Below are 22062 nucleotides of genomic sequence, written 5' to 3'. Positions count from 1 at the left end.
TTCCTTAGGGGCACAAACCATACCTTATACTTAGAATGTGCATACTAGGCTTACGCATCTCAACACAGTCTGTTTGGCAGGAATTTGCATTGGTGCAAGATAGCTGTTATCTTGGTCAGAGTTACCAATGTTCAGAAAATCTATCCCTTTTGAATTAAAATAAATAAATGATATAGACAAAACAATCATAGCAGAGGAAGTTCTAGTAAATTTAGGGTGAAAATAAAGAAGAAGTTAGGCAGGCTATTCACTGATCAGTGTACAAAGTACAGGTAATAAACACAAAGAATTCCGTGTAACAGCTCAGGTGTCATTGAGACTTGGGTAGGATGCTTGAGTAGAATCTGAGAATATTTAATAACGGGAAAAGCCAGCAGTAGATTATGTTGGTAGAGCTTTTTATATTCAAACATCTTTTACATTCATTATCATCACATTTAATCTGTAACAGTTCTTGGAGGAAATCAGGAAGCATCACAATTTGCATTTTAAAGACGAGGAAGGTGAAGATGAGAGGAGGAGGTTCTCAAAGGTCGCACAGCTGATGAATGAGTCTGTCATAACCCTGATCTGTTCCCACATGAGAATCCAGAAGGCACAATCCTGATGGAAGTTCATACTCTTAGCATCATAGTGTCTGGCATTTGAGTAAGCATCAAGGGAGAGAGGAGACAAGTGTTTTTGAGCAGAGGTATACCAAAGACCTCTGGGAGGTAGAAATTTCAACTTAGAGGTTCTCCCATCTTAAGAGCATGGTGGATGCAGTTTCTTAATACCAGTTACATAGTTGGCAGAGATAAAATGAACCAGTACCAGGAATTACATGTCACCTAGAAGTAGCAGAATGTCTGATAAGTTCTTGGTTGCCTTGTTGGCATTTATGTCCTTAATTTATGCGAAGTAAATAGTGATCAGAACTGCTGCTGTAATCATGATTGTGATAACAGTTGCCCTTGAATGAAAGTGAGTATGTCACGCAGCTCGCACTAACTGGGCAGGAATAAACTGCCGAGGGAGACAGGTATTTCAGATTGAAAGATGCTCAAAGAAGAGACATAAGACCATATTCTAGGAGCTCCACAAAGTTCTGGGTTTAAAGTCATACAGTGTAAGCTCAATTAATATATTGGATTGAATGATTTAGTGAATGACATAGCAGTTTGGTTTCTTGTTTTTGTTTTTTTCCACTAAGGGGGAAAATGGGGAGGATGCTGGTACCGTCAGCAAATGATGACCCCTGCAAGGTTAAATTAAGCCCATCATCAGATCAGACAGATGTTCAACATTTGCATGTAGAGCTGGAGCTGGTGCAGCACTGAGCCCTGCTGAGCCCCTGGCCGGGCCACGCCAGCCATGACCATGGTGGGCTCATCAGCGGCACTGGGCGTGCAGCCAGGCGGCCTGTGTGGGTCCGGGATGTGCTGTGTGTTCGCTGCGAAAGCCCACACATGTCACTCTGCCCCTCTGAGCCTGTTTGCTCCTTTGTAAGTGGGGATAATAGCAATGCCCACATCACAGGGATGGTGTTCTGCTCAGATGTGAATATATGGCACGTGCTGAGGACAGTGGCTGGCGCCTGGTGAGTCAGTGGTCATCATCGTTTTAGTTTCTCATCCTTGAAGAACTGGCACAGTGGTCTACGTTGTTTTTCAGGGGTTGGTTGTAACTGTTGAGTGCTCCCATATTTTGACTTGAAACTAGAGTCTTCAGACCTCATCCTCACCTTTGGCAAGAAAGACAAAGCGATCTTTTTCATCTTGGAAAGTGGCTTGGGGAGGGTGTGGAGGAACCCTGAGCATTGGGTGGGGTGGGGGAGGCATGCATCACTGCGGGGCTGATGGAAGGACCAGCAGTGGCACTGTGCCCCGCAGAGCCCAAGAGAAGGGCTTCCACAGAGTGGAGAGAAATTTCCCCCAGTCTGCTCTCTGCACTTCTTTTGGGAAAAGCTAATTGAGAAAAGGACACAGAAGAGAGCAGAGACTAGAAATGTGGGGTGGCTGGATATGTGACAGGTTGTTATATGCTCTTGTGTCCCCCTCACAAAGATATGCCGAAGTCCTGACCCCTGGTATCTCTGAATGTGACCTTATATGGAAATAGTCTGCAGATGTAATCAGGTGAAGATGAGGTCCTTAGGGTGTGTCCTTATAATAAGGGAAGGAGACAGACCCGCGGGGAGAGGATGGCCCTGTGGTGCCAGACGCAGAGGCTGGAGGGCCCACCGACAAGCCAGGGCACGCTGAGGGTTGCTGACAGACACCCGAGGCCGGAGGAGGCAAGGAAGGGTTCTCCCCGACAGGTTTCAGGGAGCCTGGCTCTGCCGATCCCTTGCTTTGAGACGTCTAGCTTCCAGAACTTGAGAGGAAAAGCAATTGTTATTTTAAGCCACCCACTTTGTGATACTTTTTTTTAAAATAGCAGCTCTAGGAAACGAACACAAGGCATTTTAAGTCCATTCCTATTATATGGGTGAGATGAATTGGGGACTGGCTGGTTTTCCTCTGTAAAGAACCCAGTTCTGGTGTCAGGAACCATGTCAACCCCAGGAGCAGGAGGAACTCGTGAACTTGGGGGGAGGAGATCACATCAGAAATTTAGCCTCTAAACCCCTAATTAAAGAATCAGAAAGAAAACATTTAAACATTTTTTCCCCAAAGTATTCTACTTTTAATTTTCCTTCTTTCCATAGAATAATGACAGAATTCAGAATTGGACTAGTAATTTTTGAATCAAGCTGTTTTTTTTCTTTTCCCCTTAATTATGTGATCACATGATTTCCTTTTTGCATGCTCCATGATTGATTTATCAATGACTATAAAGTTGCTGATGTGCAAACCTCACAGGTTACAGCAATACCTGAGAGGCTTACGTCTCCTCACATGTACTTTTAAAAAATCTTTGATCAAGTGAACTGTAATTTGCACCTCCCCATTTTATTAAGTGCCACTTCAGCATAACTGATTCTTATATGTTTCCTTTTTTTAAAAATTGCAGCACAGGCAGTTACAACGTGTCAGTCTCTGGTGCACAGCTCAGTGTCCCAGTCATGCTTACACGTCTTACACGTTTCTAATCACGTGCACATACGTCATCCTGCTGGTCAACCAAACGACCTAACGGCAGTTTTGTGAGGCTGTGACTGAAGGACAGAGGGTCAGTTTTCATGTTTCATGAAGGCTGGGGAAAAAAAGAGTCCCAGTGACTAAACTGAAATTGAATGTAACGAATTGTGGAAAGTTTGCCGTGTCCTGAAGGCCCCCCTAACACCTGGCCTCCATCCGCTCTCAGTGAGAACCCCACTGCAGTACTGACGGCCCTTTGTGAGATCTGGGCAGTGTAATTTTGTTAATGGTTAAATATTTATCAGTACAGATTCATCCATAGGTATAATTCCCTGGAAATAGTAACTGGTTCCTCACAAGGTATTTGCTACAAAAGCTACTGGGAGTGAAGAATAATAATAAAAATAACATTATTAATAAGAATAAGGACACCTCTTGAGTATGGAAAATTTCTGCGTTAGAAAATGTTTTATGTGCAATAATTTGTTTAATCTTCCCCATAGAAATTATTGTTACCTTTAATACACATATGAAGACACCAAGGCTTAGCAAAAATAACTTATCCTGAATCATTGCTTGTAGGTGGGGCACCACCTAAACCACTCCTTGATTGGCCACGGGATGTCCACGGAGGACACGCTGGTCTGTGGTTTGGGAGTAAGGAGTCTACTGTGTGACTAGTACTTGGAACATTGTACTGACTGTTCCAGTGTATCTTTGAATCAGCAGACTTTAACAAAGTAGCTAATATTTACTCTTCAAATTGTAACCTAATCCAAAGTCACTACTGTAACAAAGGACCACAGCTGGGTGGCTTAAAAACAACGGAAATTCATTCTCTGATGGTTCTGGAAGCCTGAGTGTGAAGTCAGTCTCCCTGAGCTGCAATGAAGTGTCAGCAAGACTGGACTTGCCTTGAAGGCTTTGGGGAGAAGCCCTTCGTTGCCTCTTCCCACTCCTGGTAGCTGTCAGGGCTCCCTGGCTTGTGGGCACATCTCTCCTCTGTCTTCACATGGCCTTCTCCACCTGTCGTTTCCTCCATGTGCCTGTCTTCTGCACACACCTGTGACTGCACTTGGGGCCAACCTGAATACTCCAGGAAAATCTCCGCTCAACGCCCTTGACCTCATCACATCTTTTGCCGTGTCCGTAAGGACATGAACTGTGTCCTGCTCCTGTTGGTTTCTTTCGGGTGGGCCTAGCACAGGGCCTGGCCCGCAGGAAGTACTCAATAAATGCTAACTTCTGTTGAATCCAAGTCCATCTGTTCTGGGGAGGAATACATGATGGCCTCCTTTTTTATTGCTCATATATTCTATTTTAACTGATTCTTTGGACGATGCTGGACTTGGCCTGGATATTTCAGTGCTTTCCTGGGACCACCTAACTAGACCACGTGATCTTATTTCAGGAAGTTGATCAAGGGAAGAGTTCTAGGGCAAATTACTTTCCCTAAAGAACAGTGACATTGCCTGCCTGGCTGGAAGCAGAACTGTGGTGGAAACAGACCGAATCAGACCGAATCAATGGTAAAAGTCGTCGCTGCCTTGGACCTTTCATCCTGAACTCAGTATGCTTTTTATTTGTTACATTTGTGAGTAGAATGGAAAAGCAGGCTGAGAGGAGACACAGAGTACATGCAGATTTGGGGATGATTTAAGTAGACTGATTATAATTTTAAGTGTTTCAAGTGTATAGAAACATTAAAAATTATGGTCAAACATCTTGAGAAATTTTGATAAACAGAAAATACCCATTCAGTTGGCACCCTTATCAATAAACTGAATGTAATGGCATCCCGGAACCCCACCCTCAGGCTCCTTTCTAACCCCTAGCCACCCCCCCACCCACCATGAATACTATCTTGACTTATAACCTCATACATTTACCTCAAGGCTGGCATTATTTTTGGGGGGATGGATAAGTGCAGGTGAAGTGAAAATATAAAATAAGTATTCAGAGACTTGGATCTAAAATCCCCTAAAGAGCAAAAATAATTTGTGAATTGTGAGTTGGTTTTGGTTTTGCTGAAGTGGAAAGATTAGGAGTTAGCCAAGAAGAAAAGAGATCTAGGTAATGGCAGCATAAAAATGATTACTGTTAGAGGATAGACTTAAAAATTTATATCTGGGTTGTTTGGAGGTCATTTAATTAGGACACATGTGACCCTCTTGATAGACTGTAGGTGTTTTAAATGTGAAGGTTGCTGAGCCTGTTCATGGAAGGTCTTCCAAAAGGCATTTGGATGGTGGTGGTATTTTGTTTGAATAACAGAGAAGTATGTTAAATAAGTCTGGGGAGAAAGCATTTAGGGGTAGAGGGGCAAAGTGTGTTATTTGAACGCCAGTGGTAGTTGACCTATGTAGATGAGTAACATCTATTCTCAAACAAAGCACCTGAGCCCAGGGAGCCCTGGGACCCCGGGTGGAGAGTGGGAGGTGAGTCTGTAGGGACTTAACACAGGAGAGGATAAAGATGCTTTAGAGAGAGAGAGCAGTAAATCATGCAACTTTGCCTCTTGGAATCTGAGGCTTAAGTATTTTGAGAAGTAAGCAGTGAGTGCTGAATAGTAAACAGTTTAGAATGGAGATTCAAAAAGGGTTTGATGCTATTCAGCCATAAAAGGAATTAAAAAAAAAAAAAGGGTTTGAAAATCAGCATCCTTGCTAGAAGGAGCTTCTACAGAACGGAGGTGGTAGAGTGAGAAGGGCCAAGAAGACGCACCCATAGCAGGTGTACGGGAACCAGTTGCTCCTGTCTGCTAATAAGCATAATGGTGCATAAGGCAACTTATGTGGGGGAAATTTTGTATATGTTCATACCCTTTTTTGTTCACGTAATATCTCATTGTTCCTTTTCCTTTAGCTAATGTATTCAGCACAACATGATGATTTGATATACACTGTGGAATAATTACCAAGATCAAGATTAATTAACATATCCATCACCTCATGTAGTCAACTTTTTTTTTTGATGATGTGAATGTTTAAGATCTACTCTTAGCAACTTTCAAGTATTAGATACCATATTATTAACCATAGTCTCAATGCTGTACTTAGATCCTCAGAACTTATACTTCTTATAACTGAAAATTTGTACTTATATCACCCCATACTCATGATTTTAAAGAGATAACTAGCAGCAATATAAAAATACAATTAAATAGCAACAGCTAGGTTATTTTTGGTAACTAAATGCTCATTTGAAGCATTCTTACTGTCGACTGAAATAAATGCACGACCTAAAAGTTGAGAGTTATGTTTTATTTGGCGGGAGGACTCAGTCCGGGATGACAGCCTCTCAGGTGGCTCTGAGGGACTGCTCCTAAGAGATGGGGGAGGAGCCAGGCTATATAGGAGCTTTACAACAAAGACCAGGTAGCTGGAACATTAAAAGACTACTTGTTAACTAAAGAAAAGCAGGCATCTCAAGTTAAAGAATTTAGCACTTTTCTATGTGTGAGAGGAAGCAAACCTTTGGGCTCACTGAATTCATTCCTATGACAAGCATGTAGCTATCTAGGGCCAGTGTCCTGTCCTTTGTTATTCTGAGTCCCCTCAGAGAGCACCATTGTGAGTGGCTGCAGAGGCCGGGCTGCAGGCTTGTCTTCACTGGGGGGTGGGGCAGCCGCTGATGACTTGATGGCTTCAGCATTCTTTGTTCACTGATACGGCTTGCAGTTTTTTTCGTTCACATTACATTTATCTTAATATAATTTGTTTAATATGCCTTATAGAAGAGTTGTGTTAGTTAATGCAGTTCTTAAAAGTACAATGCACAGCCTGTTAAGGCCACCCCTGTGGTGCAAAAGAAATCTATCTATAGGTGATTTAGCCGAAGAGTCAGCGCTGTCTGATGACCCTGCATCCTGGGTAGTAAACTTGTTCAGACCTGTCTTCTTCTTAATGCCAGCTGGTGTTTTATTCCTTAGCACCAGGGTAGAAAATTAATGGAGAGAAATGCAAGCAGCTTGATGTATGCTACCTACCACAGAAGGCCTGCCAAGTCCACCATCAGTACTACGCCAGTTTGTTTTTAATTGGTCGTGTTAGAAGCTCCTCAAATGTGTATGGCTTTTCTTCACTGTGGTCCGAGTTACATGGGGTGGTGGCAGTTGGTTAGCAGTGGGGCATCAGTGTGTCTGCATATCAGAGAGAAGGTTATGAGGCCAGACACATTCCCATATGCAGATTTGTACCTGTGTGTGGCGTGCTTCTTAGAAGCAACAGGAACATGAAATTCATTTAAGCACGAAGAATAAAAGACCTGGCATAATGGGGGTCCATGTCTTAGGATCTGCAGTCCTACATCTAAAGACGTTACCTTACCTGTTGACATTTATCAAGTGATGAGTTCAGACAATTCAGTATCGAAGTTGACTGGCCTGATTGGAGGTAACGTTGAGTCGTCTTCTCCCCATACAGAACATGCTTGAAGATCAATTTCACATGTAGGAGTATAAACGATGCTGATGGCAATTGAAATGGACACTGTCTTAAAGCCAATTCTGACTGCAACAAATGGAAAAGCAGTTACCCTATCTTGTTTGTTACACAGACTTTAGCAAAAACAGTTTGAAACCCAGAGACTCACAAACTCTAGTTTGAAACTGTATTTTATAGAGATGTAATTTCTTTTTTTTAAATCAAGTAGTGTATCAGTTAGAGTTTGATGAGAGAAGCAGAATCACTAAGATATATGCAATATATTTATATATATAGATGCATTAATATATTTATATATATAGAATGCATTAATCATATAATACTTAGCAATAGAATATGTATTATGTAACATATACTTTCTGATATATATTATGTGTAACATGTATGATAGAATATACATGTGTGTATATAGATGTATATGATTGTGCAAGCTGATTAAGTTAAGCAAGGTGCAGTCTTCTGCACCTTGGTCTGATGTTGGAGCCTGACTGACATATAGGACTATTAAAACTCAAGAAGCCCAACCACCTTCTAAGAAGTATAAAAAAAAATTTGAACAGACCTTTTACAGAAGATAAATAGAAAATAAGCTTATGAAACAATTTGAACATATTGCTTACGAGGGACACCTAAATGAGATACCACTACATAAAAAGAAAAACAAACAGATGGGCAGTACCAAATGTTAGTAATGATGTCGTACAACTGTAACTCTCAGACACCGATGGGAATGAAAAATGCTACAATGGTTTTTGAAAATAATTCGGCAGTTTCACAGGAAGTTAAACATATGCTTATGCTATGACCCAGCCTTTTCGTGTATTTACTATGTTTTTACTTAAGAGAAATAAAATTATAGGTCCACACAGAGACTTGCATACAAATGTTTATAGCAGCTTTCTGTGTGTAGTACCCCCTAACTGGGAGCAATCCAAATGTCCATCAACAGGTGACTGGATAAACAAAGTCGGTATTTTTCCAGACAATAGAATATGGCTCAGCGATAAAAAGTGAATTCTACTGAGAAATCTGGAAATCACTATGCTGGGTGAAAGCACAGATCCAAAACTGTACAGACTGTATGTTTACATTTACGTGAAATTCTAGAAAATGAAAACTAACGTACAGTGACCAAGGGCGGAAAAGTGGGTGTCTAGTGCCAGGGACTAAAGGAGAGGTGGACTGAAAAGGGGCATGAGGCAAGGTTTGGGGGTGATGAAAATGCTCTGTGTCTGAGTTTTGGCAGTGGTTTCATGAAAATGTATTCACTTCTCAGAACTCATGCATTTATTGGATGTAAATTACACCTCAACAAAGTTGATTTTTAAAAAGGGGTTACTGAAAGGAACCCATTCCCACGTGTTTACCGAAATCCTGTGAGTTCCTAAAGAAGCCTTGCTCGTTGTCACGACCTGAGAATTCACTGTGTACCTGAAGTTTGGTGCCTGGTGGATCTCAGCTGTCCTGTGCCCCAGACGGAAACATGTTAACAGCAGAAGCATATTGCATTGTCTCTGTTCATATCACTGTGAAGTGGGCTCTTAACTCTCACATATAGTTGAAGCTTTTCATTATGTCGAATTTGTTTTCTTCCATATTTCTTATGTAAACATCTGGTAAGAGCCGGAAGTGGTGTGTGTGTGTGTGTGTGTGTCTAGTGTTCTGTTCAGTTCCTTTCAGCGTGCATGTGGGAAGCAAGTTCTCCTGTTGCCGAGATGGTCAAAGCGGGTGAGCTCAGCCTGTGGAAATCAGCCCTTTCTCTGTTGAGAGATGGAGGCAATTTGTTAAAATACAGTAAAACTTAGGGAGAGACAAAATAAACTGGTCAGGTGCCCAAGCTTCTAATTTGCAGTGAAGCTGGGCTGAAATCTTGGGACCATTGAGTAGAAACTGCTGAACCCCATCTTCCATATAAAGATGGAACAAAGATGAGTGATAAAGGGGGAGGAGTCTGTACACTCAGCACAGGCACCGAGCGCAGAGCAGCTGACTTGCAGGGAGACTCCCGGGCAGGAGACGGCTGTGATGTGATTCTCATATAAGCATATGCATATATATACATATTATGTAAAATGTGTGTCTGATTTATATTCTGTTATCAGTCTGTTTTGTGTAACTGTTTTTGTGCAATTGCTTTATCTTAATGCAATACATTCTTTTCTTTTACTAAGGATGTGATGTTTACTACTTATCAGCAAAGGTAATTACTCTTTAGAATTATTTTTCAAGAGAATAATAATTGATATCTTTTTTTTCTGTAATGTTTAGCTCCACGCTTATTTGAATGAGCTTGAAAAATTTTTGTGGATTGTCCCCACCTCCTTCTAGCAGAGCACTTTTTCATTGTATTTTCTGATAATTTGATGTTAGCATAAAATTAAACTGTCAAGAAATCAAAGGACATTGACAATTAAAGTTATCACTGAACAAAAAAGATTGCATCTAATTCTTCTGTCTTTGGTTCCTGATTTAACAATATTTCAGAATGAATTTTTCACTCAATTATTCAGATTTAAAGTCCAGTTATGAACAATTTTAATGTCAATTATATTTAATTCCCTCTAAAACAAAAGTGAACACTGTGTAGCTTTTTTGAAGTCAAAGGATCTTCCAGAAAAATTAACAGCTGTCAAAAATGACTGTTTCTTGCAAAACATCTATTATTATAACAGTACCAAAGAAAATTGTCTCCGTTTTTCTAGGAGTTGTTTCAAGATATCAGGAATGCTAGCTAACAGACAAGATGGCAAAGAATACAATTAAAATCCTAACCCGTTCCAATTGGTTAATTCCAATGAAATACAATATTTTCTTCTTTAACTCCATCTAAAAAGCTCCTATTCTTAAATTATTTTAGTGATTTGTTCATCTGATTAAGATTAAATGAAAGCTGTTGCTTCACAAAATTTTTTTTGAAAGATTAGAATTTGTGACGTCGTACTCTTTATTCTTTATATAAAATACACATGACAGTTTACTGGGGGACTCAGATGGCTCTAAAAGAAAGCTAACACGTCATTTAACTAAGACATTAAAGCATATATGTACATGTAAAAGCTATTAGGACTAAAACAGTTTTTCTAAATTGCATTAATATCCTTCCCAACATCGCTATTTTTAGACACTTAGAGCCAACTGACTGTTTGACCTTCACAGTTTAATACCTTGCAGGCAGATTAGACTAAATGGCACTTTTAAGCTCTGCATCACCCTGTCCGTTCCTCTCAAGTTGGCCGCCTTCCTATCAGCAAACAACAACTCCGTCCATCAAGTTTTTCCAACTAAAACTCTCCGAGCTGTCTTTGATTCTCCTCCCCTCCTCCTCGCTGTGCCGTCCACCGCAGGCAACAAGACGCGAACATCTCACACCATCCGCTTCCCTTGGTGGCACAGCCACCTCCTCCTCCTCCAGGTTTTTGTTCACCCAGTTGCCACCCCTGACCCCTACTGCCCTGCTTGCTTCCCGAAAGCCATCTTCACACAGCATCACTTAAAAAAAAAAATAAATCAGATCACGTTGCTCCTCCTTTGAAAACTTTTTAGTAGATTTCCACTGCTCTTGGAAAAAATCCAAACATTTCCCTGGACTGCAGTGCCCTGCACGATTTGGCACTTACTTACCTGTCCATTTCCTCGCACGTCCTTCGGCCCCTTGTTCACACTGGCTTCCAATCAGCTTCTCAAACAAAAGGCCTTTTTCACCCTTGATGCTTTGCATCCTTTGTTTCTTTGCTTAGAATCCCCTCCTGGATTTTTGGTACAGCTGGGTCCTTTTTCTACTTGCATGTCAGATTAAACAGGAGGCAAAGATGGACAGTAGCGGGGGTGCCAGCCACCGCGCTGGGACTCAGCAGGTGTCTGTATCTGTGTCTCCATCTACCAAACTCTAGTATTGCCCGTGTTATTAATCAGTGCAGGGATAAATGCCGATATCCACATTGTTAAGATATTTTTAGACCACATTTGAAACATAAGTACCTGCTCATTAAATTGGATTAAAAGAAAATATTCACTTAACTAGAAAAATGTGAGCTTTCTAGCTAATTGAAATTTTGTTGCAGCAAGTATGAGATGTTACCTCTTAATGGTTTGAAGGTCCGACGTAGGCTAAGGATCATGGATGGATACTTTGTTCATTCATTCTTTGAACGGATACAGCTTTCATATCTATAATAATAGATAATGCTATGTATATGTTTAGTATACTTCTTGTTAAAAATTATCAATAATCTGGGTATGTTAAAATAGTTTCCTGAGGACTTTTAAATAAAACATCTGGGCATAAATATTGAATCTTATTTCACTCAAAATAATTTAGAGATATTTGAAAATGAAACACTAGATATAGTGAAATTATTATTTTTATTGAAGTATAGTCAGTTTACAATGTTGTGTTCATTTCTGATGTACAGCATAGTGATTCAGGTATACATATATATTCCTTTTCATATTCTTTCTCATTATGGGCTATTACAAGTGTGCAATTATTAAATAGAGTGAAAGTAATGTTTGATTTTGAAAGTGAAGTTTATAGTTTAAAACAATCTGTGCAAATTGTACATCTACATGTGAATTTTAAACATTTAATTACCGCTTTTAGATAAACTTTGTATAAACTGTTCCAGTGAATTATTAAATTAATTTAATAAACATCAGTTAGGTGTGTATAAATTACTTCAGGAGAACTTAATTTGATATATTAGTGTAAATGGTTTCTAAATAAGATTGTGGAACACTGTGTTTACCAAATTACATTCATTAATCTTGGAGGAAAAAGATTATTTTCCTGATGTGAATTTCTAAATAATAATTACAGGGGACTTTATTATGAACTTGATGTGTTAAATTATGCATCATTATAGAGCCAAGTTTAAGGAAAACTTCAGAAATCTTTTCTTCTCAAGGACATAGACAGCCATCCTTCTGGAGATGGTGGAATAAAGGTCTCTACCTCTCATCCATGAAAGCAAACCCAGGTTAAGGAGAGTCATGACAAGTGCAGGAGAAGTTAAAGCAGGAAGAAGCAGAGCTGGCAGAGAGCAGAGCCCCCTGCAGTAGGCGGCTACACCGTACAGGGAAACAAACCACTCCTTGTTTGTAGTACGAGAATCAGTGGGTGTTGGAACATTCCTAATCTGGCAAAACATCTGGGCCTAAAAAGGTAAATGGGTAGATTTGCCAGTTTTTCAAGAAGGAGGCTTTCTATGTGATGGCAAAAGCAAAAAATGTAAATGGCAAATAATCTAGTGGCTTCAGATCTTGTCAACTAACAGAAAGCTCTGTTTCCACTCAAAGATACACACACGTGCACGTGTTGGCACATTCTAAAAGTTCAGGAAAACGAATTTAACTTAATAATCAGTATGTAAGTATCAAGGTCAAGTCCTGTACAAAATAATTAAAATAAGAGAATAAGGAGCAGGATCGTTTCTTGTAGTCAAAAATGTGCCAGAAAGTCACGCCTACAAAACTAATCAAAATGAGAACCTACTGTTGCAAAACGAGCTAAAAGATGACAAGAAATGCTACAAGACTGTGCTTTTTCCATTTGAGGTTTAGGGAGTCATCGCTAAGCCACATCCTCGTCTGACTCAGCCAACTCCATGTATTTGAGCCTGCCTCTTAAAACACCCTAACCCCATATTCTGGAATTTCTCAAGACATTCAGTGGCAAGGAACAGAAATACCATCCAATGAAATTCCTTTAAGAGCAAAGGAAATTTCTTGACTCAGATAACTGAAAAGTAAAGGTGTATTTGATTGCTTCAAGCATGGTTTGAATTGGAGCTCAAAAGGCTTCTTGTCAAGACAGCAGTTTTTCTGTCTTTTTTTCCTACACCCACTGTGTTAGGTACATTACGAGGTCAGCTCTTTCTGTGTAGGAGAGGAGAGAGGGCCATTCAGAGCTACAGAATTAGGATTTGCCACCCAGATGAATGTGTGCAGATAAGCGTGTGCATCTCTTTCCTGATGGCTCTAGTCAAGATTCTGGTGACTCTGATAAGCCTAGCTTAGTTCCCATAACTACCCCTGATCCAATTACTGGGACCCAAGTTACTATATATTATCTGATTCAATTACCGTTGGCCAAGCCTAGATTCCCAACCGCATGTGAACCTGAGGAGTGGTGTTGACAGTTCCAAATTACATGGACCAAGAGTGGAGATGGTTTGTTTTTTAAATGAGGATGAGAAATTTTATTCGCAGAAGGGAGAAAGGATGCTGGAGAAACCAATACACATGCCTTAATTTAGAAATGCTTTATTGCTGAAAGGATGCTAACCATCATCAGAGCCTTTAGCGAGTCATAATCATTTTGCTGGTGGAGGGACTTGCCCCGATGTTGCTGGCTGCTGACTGATCAGGATGGTGGTTGCTACAGTTGGAATCACTGTGGCAATTTTTAAAAATAAGACAACAATAAATTTTGCCACATTGGTTGACTCTTCCTTTCACGAAAGATTTCTCTGCAGTGTGCAAGGCTGTCTGACAGGGTTTTACCCACAGTAAATCTTTCAAAACTGGACTCAGTGCCCTCAAACCCTGCCATGCTTTGTCAACTAAGTGTATGTAATGTTCCAAATCCTCGAATGCATTTCAACAACCTTCACAGCACTAGGAGTCGATGATGCCATCTCAAGAAACCACTTTCTTTGCTCCTCATTTATTAAATGAATTCCTCATTTGGTAAACTTTTATCCTGACACCACAGCAATTCAGTCCCATCCTCAGGCTCCACTGCTAACTCTGGCTCTCCTGCTGTTCCCACCACATCTGCAGGGACTTCCTCCACTGAAGTCCTGAATCTCTCCACGTCATCCATGAGAGCCAGAATCGACTTCTTCCAAACTTGTGTTGATGTTGATATTTTGACCTCTTCCCATGAATCACGAGTGTTCTTAGTGGCATCTAGAGTGGTGAATCCCTTCCAGAAGGTTTTCAGGTGACGTTGCCCAGATCCATCAGAGGAGTCCCTAACTGTGGCAGCTCTAGCCTTACGAAATGTCTTTCCTAAATAATAAGACTTGAAAGTTGAAGTTACTCTTTGATCCATTGGCTGCAGAATGGATGTTTGTGTTAACAGGAGTAAAAACAGCGTTAATCTCTATCAGAGCTCTTTGGTGACCAGGTGCGTTATCAATACACAATACTATTTTTAAATGAATCTTTTTCTTTCTCTAAGCAGTATGTCTTAACTGTGCACTTAAGATACTCGGTGAGCCATGTTGTAAACAGATGTGCCATCATCCAGGCTTTGTTGTTCCATTTACAGAGCACAGGCAGAGCAGATTTAGCATAACTCTTAAGGGCCCTGGGATTTTTGAAATGGTAAACGAGCACTGGCTTCGACTTAAAGTCATCAGTTGCATTAGTCCCTAACGAGAGGGTCAGCCTGTCCTTTGAGGCTTTGAAGCCAGGCAGGGACTTCTCCTTCTTAGTTGGGAAGGTCCCAGACGGCATCTTCTTCTGATAGAAAGCCATTTCATCTACCCTGGGATGGTGTGCTGCAGGGAACTCAGCCAGGCGGAGGCAGAGGCGGGAGGAGCTAGAACCCAGTCTGCTGTGTGAAGAACGCTTCCCGGGTCTCAGGGCAGGTCGCAAGGCTGGTGTGTCTACTGGCCTCTGACCATGTAGGCTCGAGGACGCTGAGCAGAGGGAAGTTGAGACAGCTCTTAAAGCAACCCTCCCTCCCTCTTGTCCTTCCACTGAGACAACATTTCAGTTCATGTCTTGGGAGACTTTTGCAGCTGTCTGACTGACAGCTTTACTTTGAGAGCTAAATTCCACTTTTTTTCTTTTATGGAATACTCCCACCTTACCATTTGTCACAGATATAATTAATCGCAGCTGTCTTCTAAAATTTGACAACGGCCGTATTTCTCCTCGCTTGTTTATTTTGTATAACTCAGGTTGAATACCTTTAAAAGTGGACGGGGAACAAGTTTCTTTTTCTCTAAAAAGGCCCAAAACTTGAGGTTCATTGATTCCTCTCTGCCATTCGAGTGAAATTACTCCCAGAAAAACATTAAAGAAAGGGATTCTTTTTTACTGTCCTATTTTCCCAAAGCATTTGGGGATCAGACATTTGTCAATATTTTAGGAGGTAGAATTTATACTTGGAAATAGATTTTCAAAGTAAGTGTTTCTCCCAGAAAAAAAAATTTGAAGCAATGATTTCCTAATTAAATTCATTTTCCTCTAATGTGCCCCAAATAAAGAAAATAGCTTCAAATAATGGAATAAGATATTTGGATGGATTGAACTTAAAAAGAAGGTTCCCCACCCATTAAACATGCAGCCCAGTATCATTATTTTTATAGTAGGTATGAAACAATCATTCAGAAACTCCATGCCCAGGCTCCCGGTTAGGGCAGCATTCGCCCCCCTCAAAATTGTTAAAGACATGAACACTTGTGGATAGATTTTTTTCACGTCTGCAGTTTTGACCCTTTGTATAAGACTTGGTATAGGAGACAATACCGACCGTTGGTTCGATAGAGAAACCTCACAGAACTTAGCACTAAATAAAACGTGATTTGAAAGTATTTTTTTCAAAGGATGTTAAAAAGGTTTTTCTACAGAAATGTTAAAGTAATCTGAGGCAACATGGGCACAATTACACGGAAACACGTGAGGAACTGTGTGTGATGGTGTCACCGTCTAGTTCCGTTGATCAGGACGTCAGCTTTGAGATAGCATCTTGTCTGAGCAGAGCTTCAAAGTAATTATACTCTCGCACGTGGCAAAGGTCCATGACTTGCACTTCCATCGAGCACAGAAGACCTGTTATGATTATTTTTTGGCAGAGCAAAAATAACACGTTAATGCTCGTTCAAGTGTGAGTGGGGCTTTAACTGCCTCTGCAGACACCTTAGTTGGAGAACACAGTCTGTTGCGCATTGGTTTCCAGCTGTCATGGCTTCATCTGCATAGGTGATGGGGGTGCCCTGCCCACTTGGACACGGTTTATGAACCGCTGTTATTTCCCTAACTATGCTGCATTTAGCATTCTTGTTTATTTATAAGTCAGGCAAACATACAGTGTGCTTGTAAATATCAGTAATCATTTATTTTTACTAAAATAAATTGATATTTAAGAAATTTAAGTATACGGACCAGAGGGCTTCGGTAATTCCTGGTGACTGGTGGCTGGGATGCACAGAAATTTCTTTCAGTTGAATATGAAAGTTCATCAGTAGAATGGGCAAGATTTATGTCTTCCACTCAGGATCACCACTGGGGAGTACTTTAAATATGTATCTTAAAAGTAATATTGAAAGTGTTAAAGTTTCTGTGAAATTAGCAATTACAATTTGATTTATGCTGCCTAATGTGCCAGCTATTGGTAATTTAATCTGTGCTTCATACTTAATGATTTATCAGGATCTTGCTAGTTAGAAAATTGCTGATACTAAAATCCCACACATGGAAAGTAGTTTATATTCAATTGGATTATAGATATTTTTGTCTATTTTCGCTAAATATTTCCACTTGAATATCACTATTTATTAATATTTTGTTACCTACCATATACCTTATTAGTTTTATTTTACAGATTTTATATCTCAAAAAAGTTTACTAACTTGGAAAAAAAGATGACACCTCTTAACCTTGACATATCCCATGTAGAAATTATCTGATGCCTGAGAATCAAGCCATTTTTACTTGTAAAACATGGCACTATTGCCTTCAGTAAAATACAAGAGGATTTTATGTTTCTAAAATACAATTTTCTCACCCAAATGCACTTGCTGCCGTTCTTGTCTAGTGACAGCCACTTTTGAGGAGTAAACATCTCTGGCGACCCCTTGTTCTACTCCGTCTGTCTCCCTGGAGCAGGTCGGCACATTCAGAAAGGACAGGGAGGGGACAGCCCGGACCACGGGCTTCCGTCGTTGCTCCAGCCCCAGGTGGCTTTGCGGTCGAGTGGGTCCAGCCGCTGCGCGCCCAGCCCGACTTCCCCCACGTAAGCTCGGCCCGTTTCCCTCGGGGTGTCGTCTTTGAGCTGACTGCACTGTTGATGCCCCACCTCCAAATGACTGTCTACCTCATGTACAGGTCACTTTTCTCTTTCTAATTTCTTCAGCATAGGAAACGTCGTGCTGTTAAGGCCACCAAATGCGTCTGGGCATGTGTGGCTTACTCTCACGGGAACACTTTGTCTGCAGTAAGACTCCGAACATGTCCTTGGATCACCTCCCTTTGGTGACAGAAAAAACACCAATATTCATCGGTTTCCACCTTATTTTGCTTTTCTCTCAAGGTCTTGTTGACCCATATACGTTTCCTTAACTTACTAGCAATTCCTTTTATTGACAGCATCCACATTAGTATCTTCCCCTCCTCATAGTCCGTAGGTCCTCCTCTGAACTCCCTGTTGACTAGCGGTGCGCTGTGGAAGCCATGGGTAGTTAGAGAACCATTTCCGAGTGACTCAGGTACCACACATTGTATTTCAAGGCCGGATGGGCTGGGCCTTGCAGAGGTAGGGCTGGGGCAGGTGCTGAAAGGAAGAGAGGAGCTCTGGTTGCTAAGCAACCAGGAGTGTGCTCAGCCTTCTCAGACGCCATCCCACGGGACATGTGACCAGAGACTAGAAGTGTAGTCAAGCGTAATGACAATGATTTATTAGCCTAAAAGTCAAAACAAAGCTGTAGCACTTCTGGTAAGAAATAGCATGTTTTTTCCCCTTTATTCCCTTTTCTGAAACCCACAGTTACCAACAAAGAACAAGAACTATGAAACTTACGTCTTCGGTGAGATCAGGATTGGCTAAAACTCCAAAGTACAGCTTTTGAAGAACAGAGCCAAATGTGGGGAAAGTAGGGCCAAATGGGGAGAAAATGCAGAGAGCCGGTGCAGACAGCTCCAGATTTTAACCAGACTGCAGCAACTACCATTCAGAGAAGGCAGACAGGCCACAGGAAGAGCTAGACGCATCCTTGGGTTTGGGTGCGGGGAGGCAAGGTCCCAGAGGGCAGGCAAGCAGAGGGGTGGTTCTGAAGCAGGAAACAGGGGGAATGGCGCATGCTCTTCGCTTTCTGCAGAGTAGCCTCCTTGTGACAAGTAGTTTGGAGGTGAGGTAGGATGGGAAGAGGGGCGGAACCGTGAGAGTTTACTGCGCGTATGGACTGCATCACCGGGAGCCTTAGACCCCAAAGTGGGCAACATAACGCTCTTGAAGGGAGACCTCCCCAGCCAGAGGAGGTGGCAGGTATGATGCCCTTAGGCACAAAAAGTAAGAAACTTTCAGATCCTCTCTTCGCCTGCATGTCCCCTCTACTCAAATCCTTCATCCCAGGCTTGAGTGAATGGCAGGCCCAGAGGGGATGGTCTTGGTTTAAAAATGAGAAGTACCAAGGATCCACATGAAAGTTCTGTATGGATGTAATCTGGAAAAAGTAATTAGGAAGGGGCATAATGAATGAAAAGTAGAAGAATGTGCATCAGAAGAATTACTCCAATTCCTTAAAAAACTGAAAACAGAGTTACCATGTGATCCAGCAATCCCACTCCTGGGCATGTATCTGGAGAAAACTCTGGCTCGAGAAGATACACGCCCCTCAGTGTTCACAGCGGCACTGATTACAGTAGCCAAGACGTGGAAGCAGCCTGAGTGTCCATCAGCAGATGACTTTACTCAGCCGTAAGAAAGAACGAAATAATGCCAATGACAGCAATATGGGTGGACCTAGAGATGGTCACACTAAGTGAGGAAGTCAGAGAAAGACAAATATACGCCATCACTTACACATAGAATCTAAAAAAAAAAAAATAGATACTAATGAATTTATTTACAAACCAGAACAGACTCACAGACATAGAAAGCAAACTTTTGGTCACCAAAGGGGAAGGTGGGGAGGGATAAATCAGGAGTTTGGGATTAGCAGATTCCCACCGCTGTGTATAAAATAGATAAACAACAAGGTCCTACTGTAGAGCACTGAGAACTATATTCAATATCGTACAATAACTTATAATGAAAAAGAATCTATATAAATGTATAACTGAATCACTATGCTGTACACCAGAAACTAAATCAACAACACTTCAATAAAAAAAAAAAGAATTGCTCCAGGAAACAGAAACACAAATTCAGAAAAGACAGACTTCCTCTGTACTAGCAAAAACTTTTAAAGAAACAATAACTATAAAAACAGTCCACTAAAGGCAAGATATGAGATAAAATAAAATAGGAAAAGCCCATGTAAAGAGTTGGAAACTAAGCTGGCAGACTTTAAGGAAGAATTGAAATTTAGCAATAAAACCATCACAGAAATAAGAGCTATGATCAAAGAGGGTAAGAAAAAAGTACGGCCTTGCTGGAAGCAGAATCAGGGCCACAGAGGAGAAGCTTAAAGAACAGTAAGTAAAAGAAGACAGAAAACAACAAAAAGATAAAAGTGGTCACAGGAAAGATGAAACCCAGAAAACAAAAAGATTCCCCATAAAAAATAGCGTTCCTGAAAATGGAGAGGACATAATTTAAAAATATGCAGTGAAGTGATTGAGGAAAATATTTCTAAATAAAGAGCTAGCTCTGTACATGGACAGCTATTCCCGGAAAAACTACAGACAATAAAATATGTTCTCATCAAGTCAGCGAACTTCAACGCCAACACGTAATGGCAGGAAAAAGCTACCTTGATGGGCTCAGCCTTGAGGACCGCTGACCTTCCCCGGCAGCGGTCATTTCCAAAGAGGGTGGAGCAGCGTTAGGAACACGGCCCAGGGGTCGTGAGCGTATAGTTACATCGTATAAGGTAACGTTATATCCTGTGTTACATGAAACCATTTTAGGAGTACTCGGAGTGTGATTTTTGCTGAGGATGGGGAATACACACGGCCTCACATCCCCATTTTTGTTGTTGAGAGGATGTAAATTCTTTCTAAGTTTAATGAATCATCGCAGAGAGATTTAAGTCAACTGCTTAGTAATTTCTTTAATTACTGAAAAGAGAAACAATTCATGTAGTGCCACTATTTTTAAAAAAAAAACATAATAGGAGCAAAAATAATTATAAGCCTTCCAAATTATCATAATGAAAAACTCCACACAGAAAAATACACAACAAAAAGAACAAAAGAACACGTTGAAGATATTGCAAATATAGTAGGAAAAAGGAAGTAATATAATCAAGAATTGATACTATAAAATAGAGTTACAGAGTTAAGGCCAACCTATGATACTATAAATGGAAATAAAACATCTAAAAAGTAGACTCTCGGAATGAAGTTTAAAGATACAAACTGCAGGATTGTCTGTAAAAGGTGTGCTTGGGACAAAATGGCCCAGAAAGGCTGAAAGGACAGAAATACATCAGGCAGAGGCAAACTAATGAAGCAGCGGTCGTGTTGCTTAGATAAGTTGAAATAAAAAATAATTCCAAACAAGAATGTTTAAAATAATATGTGTAAACCCAAATGAAGATCTAATGCTCATTTATTTGCTTCTTATTAAATAACAAAGCATTTGAAAGTAAAAAGAATACAAAGGCCTTAACATAGAAAATTTAGTAGTTAGAATATTTGATTTTTTTAATCCTGTAAAGATTAAGCAGTCAAAAAATGTCTATGAATCCAAATAGAACAATGATTAAGGTTGACCCTCCCACACATCCATCCAACGTTATACACTGAAATTGGAGAATTAATTTCCCTTCCAAATGCTATTTAATTTTAACAAGGCAAACACATGCAAGCCCCAGAGGAAGCTAAGTAAATTACAAGGAAAGAAAAAAATTCAGGCAAGAATTTTGAACTCCTGATAATTGAATTAAAAACTGAGATGCAAGGCTGAAGGCTCTAAGGCTGTCTATGGTCTAACATTTCAGAAAAGGAACTGGTTTTCTGCAAAGATGGTGGAAGCGGCTTTAGCACAGTGCCTAGGCGATTGACACTGGACAACCTCAAGTTCTCAAGCACCGGGAGAAAGGCTGGTGTTCCCCTAACTGTGAGCGCTTGGTTCTCCCACGTCACACAGCTGCAAACCAAAGACTTGGACCCCAGCTCCTGATCATGCCAAGAACCAGACCTGTCTCTCCTTCAGACAAACACTGAGCTGGCAGGACAGGTCTGGGGCGAAAGTTCTGCCACCCTGTGTTGTTAGTGTGTCCTGTTCCCTGGTCACATTGGGACTGTGAGTGACCAGAGCGTCCTTAGCCATGCAGCTTGAAAGCTCCAGATCCAAGGGTCGGGGTCATGTGCCCGGCGTCTAAGTTCAACCCTTTCAAATCCCTGTGTGATGCTCTGGTATGCGGTGGGCAGGGGGACCCACCCCTGCACACCTGTCTCTGCTCCTTCTCCATGTGGTTCCTCTGATAAATATTGCCCCTGCTGGGCAACACGCATGTCCTCTGGTCACTTGCCTTTGTTTGTATATTAATGACAGAAAAACAGTAAATTTTTTAAAAATCTTCAAATTTTACCTTGCTCTCTTAACTCTTGGTTAGAAGGAAGATAAAAAACTATAATTGCAGAATATTAGATAGTTAAGCACTATATGTAAAAACCTAAGAGGATGTAAGCTAAAACCAAGCTCCGAGGAATACGTA

General features: G+C 40.8%; 1 long non-coding RNA gene across 1 annotated transcript in view; it reads left to right on the top strand.

Moving 5' to 3' along the window:
* The window catches only part of LOC116660519, a 150675-nt gene that overhangs the window by 115238 nt on the left and 13375 nt on the right, over positions 1-22062 (top strand). The gene's annotated exons all lie outside the window — the stretch shown is intronic.

Source organism: Camelus ferus, chromosome 29 (genome assembly GCF_009834535.1).
Source record: "Camelus ferus isolate YT-003-E chromosome 29, BCGSAC_Cfer_1.0, whole genome shotgun sequence".
NCBI classification, from domain to species: domain Eukaryota; kingdom Metazoa; phylum Chordata; class Mammalia; order Artiodactyla; family Camelidae; genus Camelus; species Camelus ferus.
Note: the sequence above shows the minus strand (reverse complement) of the source record. Positions and strands in the feature narration are given on the sequence as shown.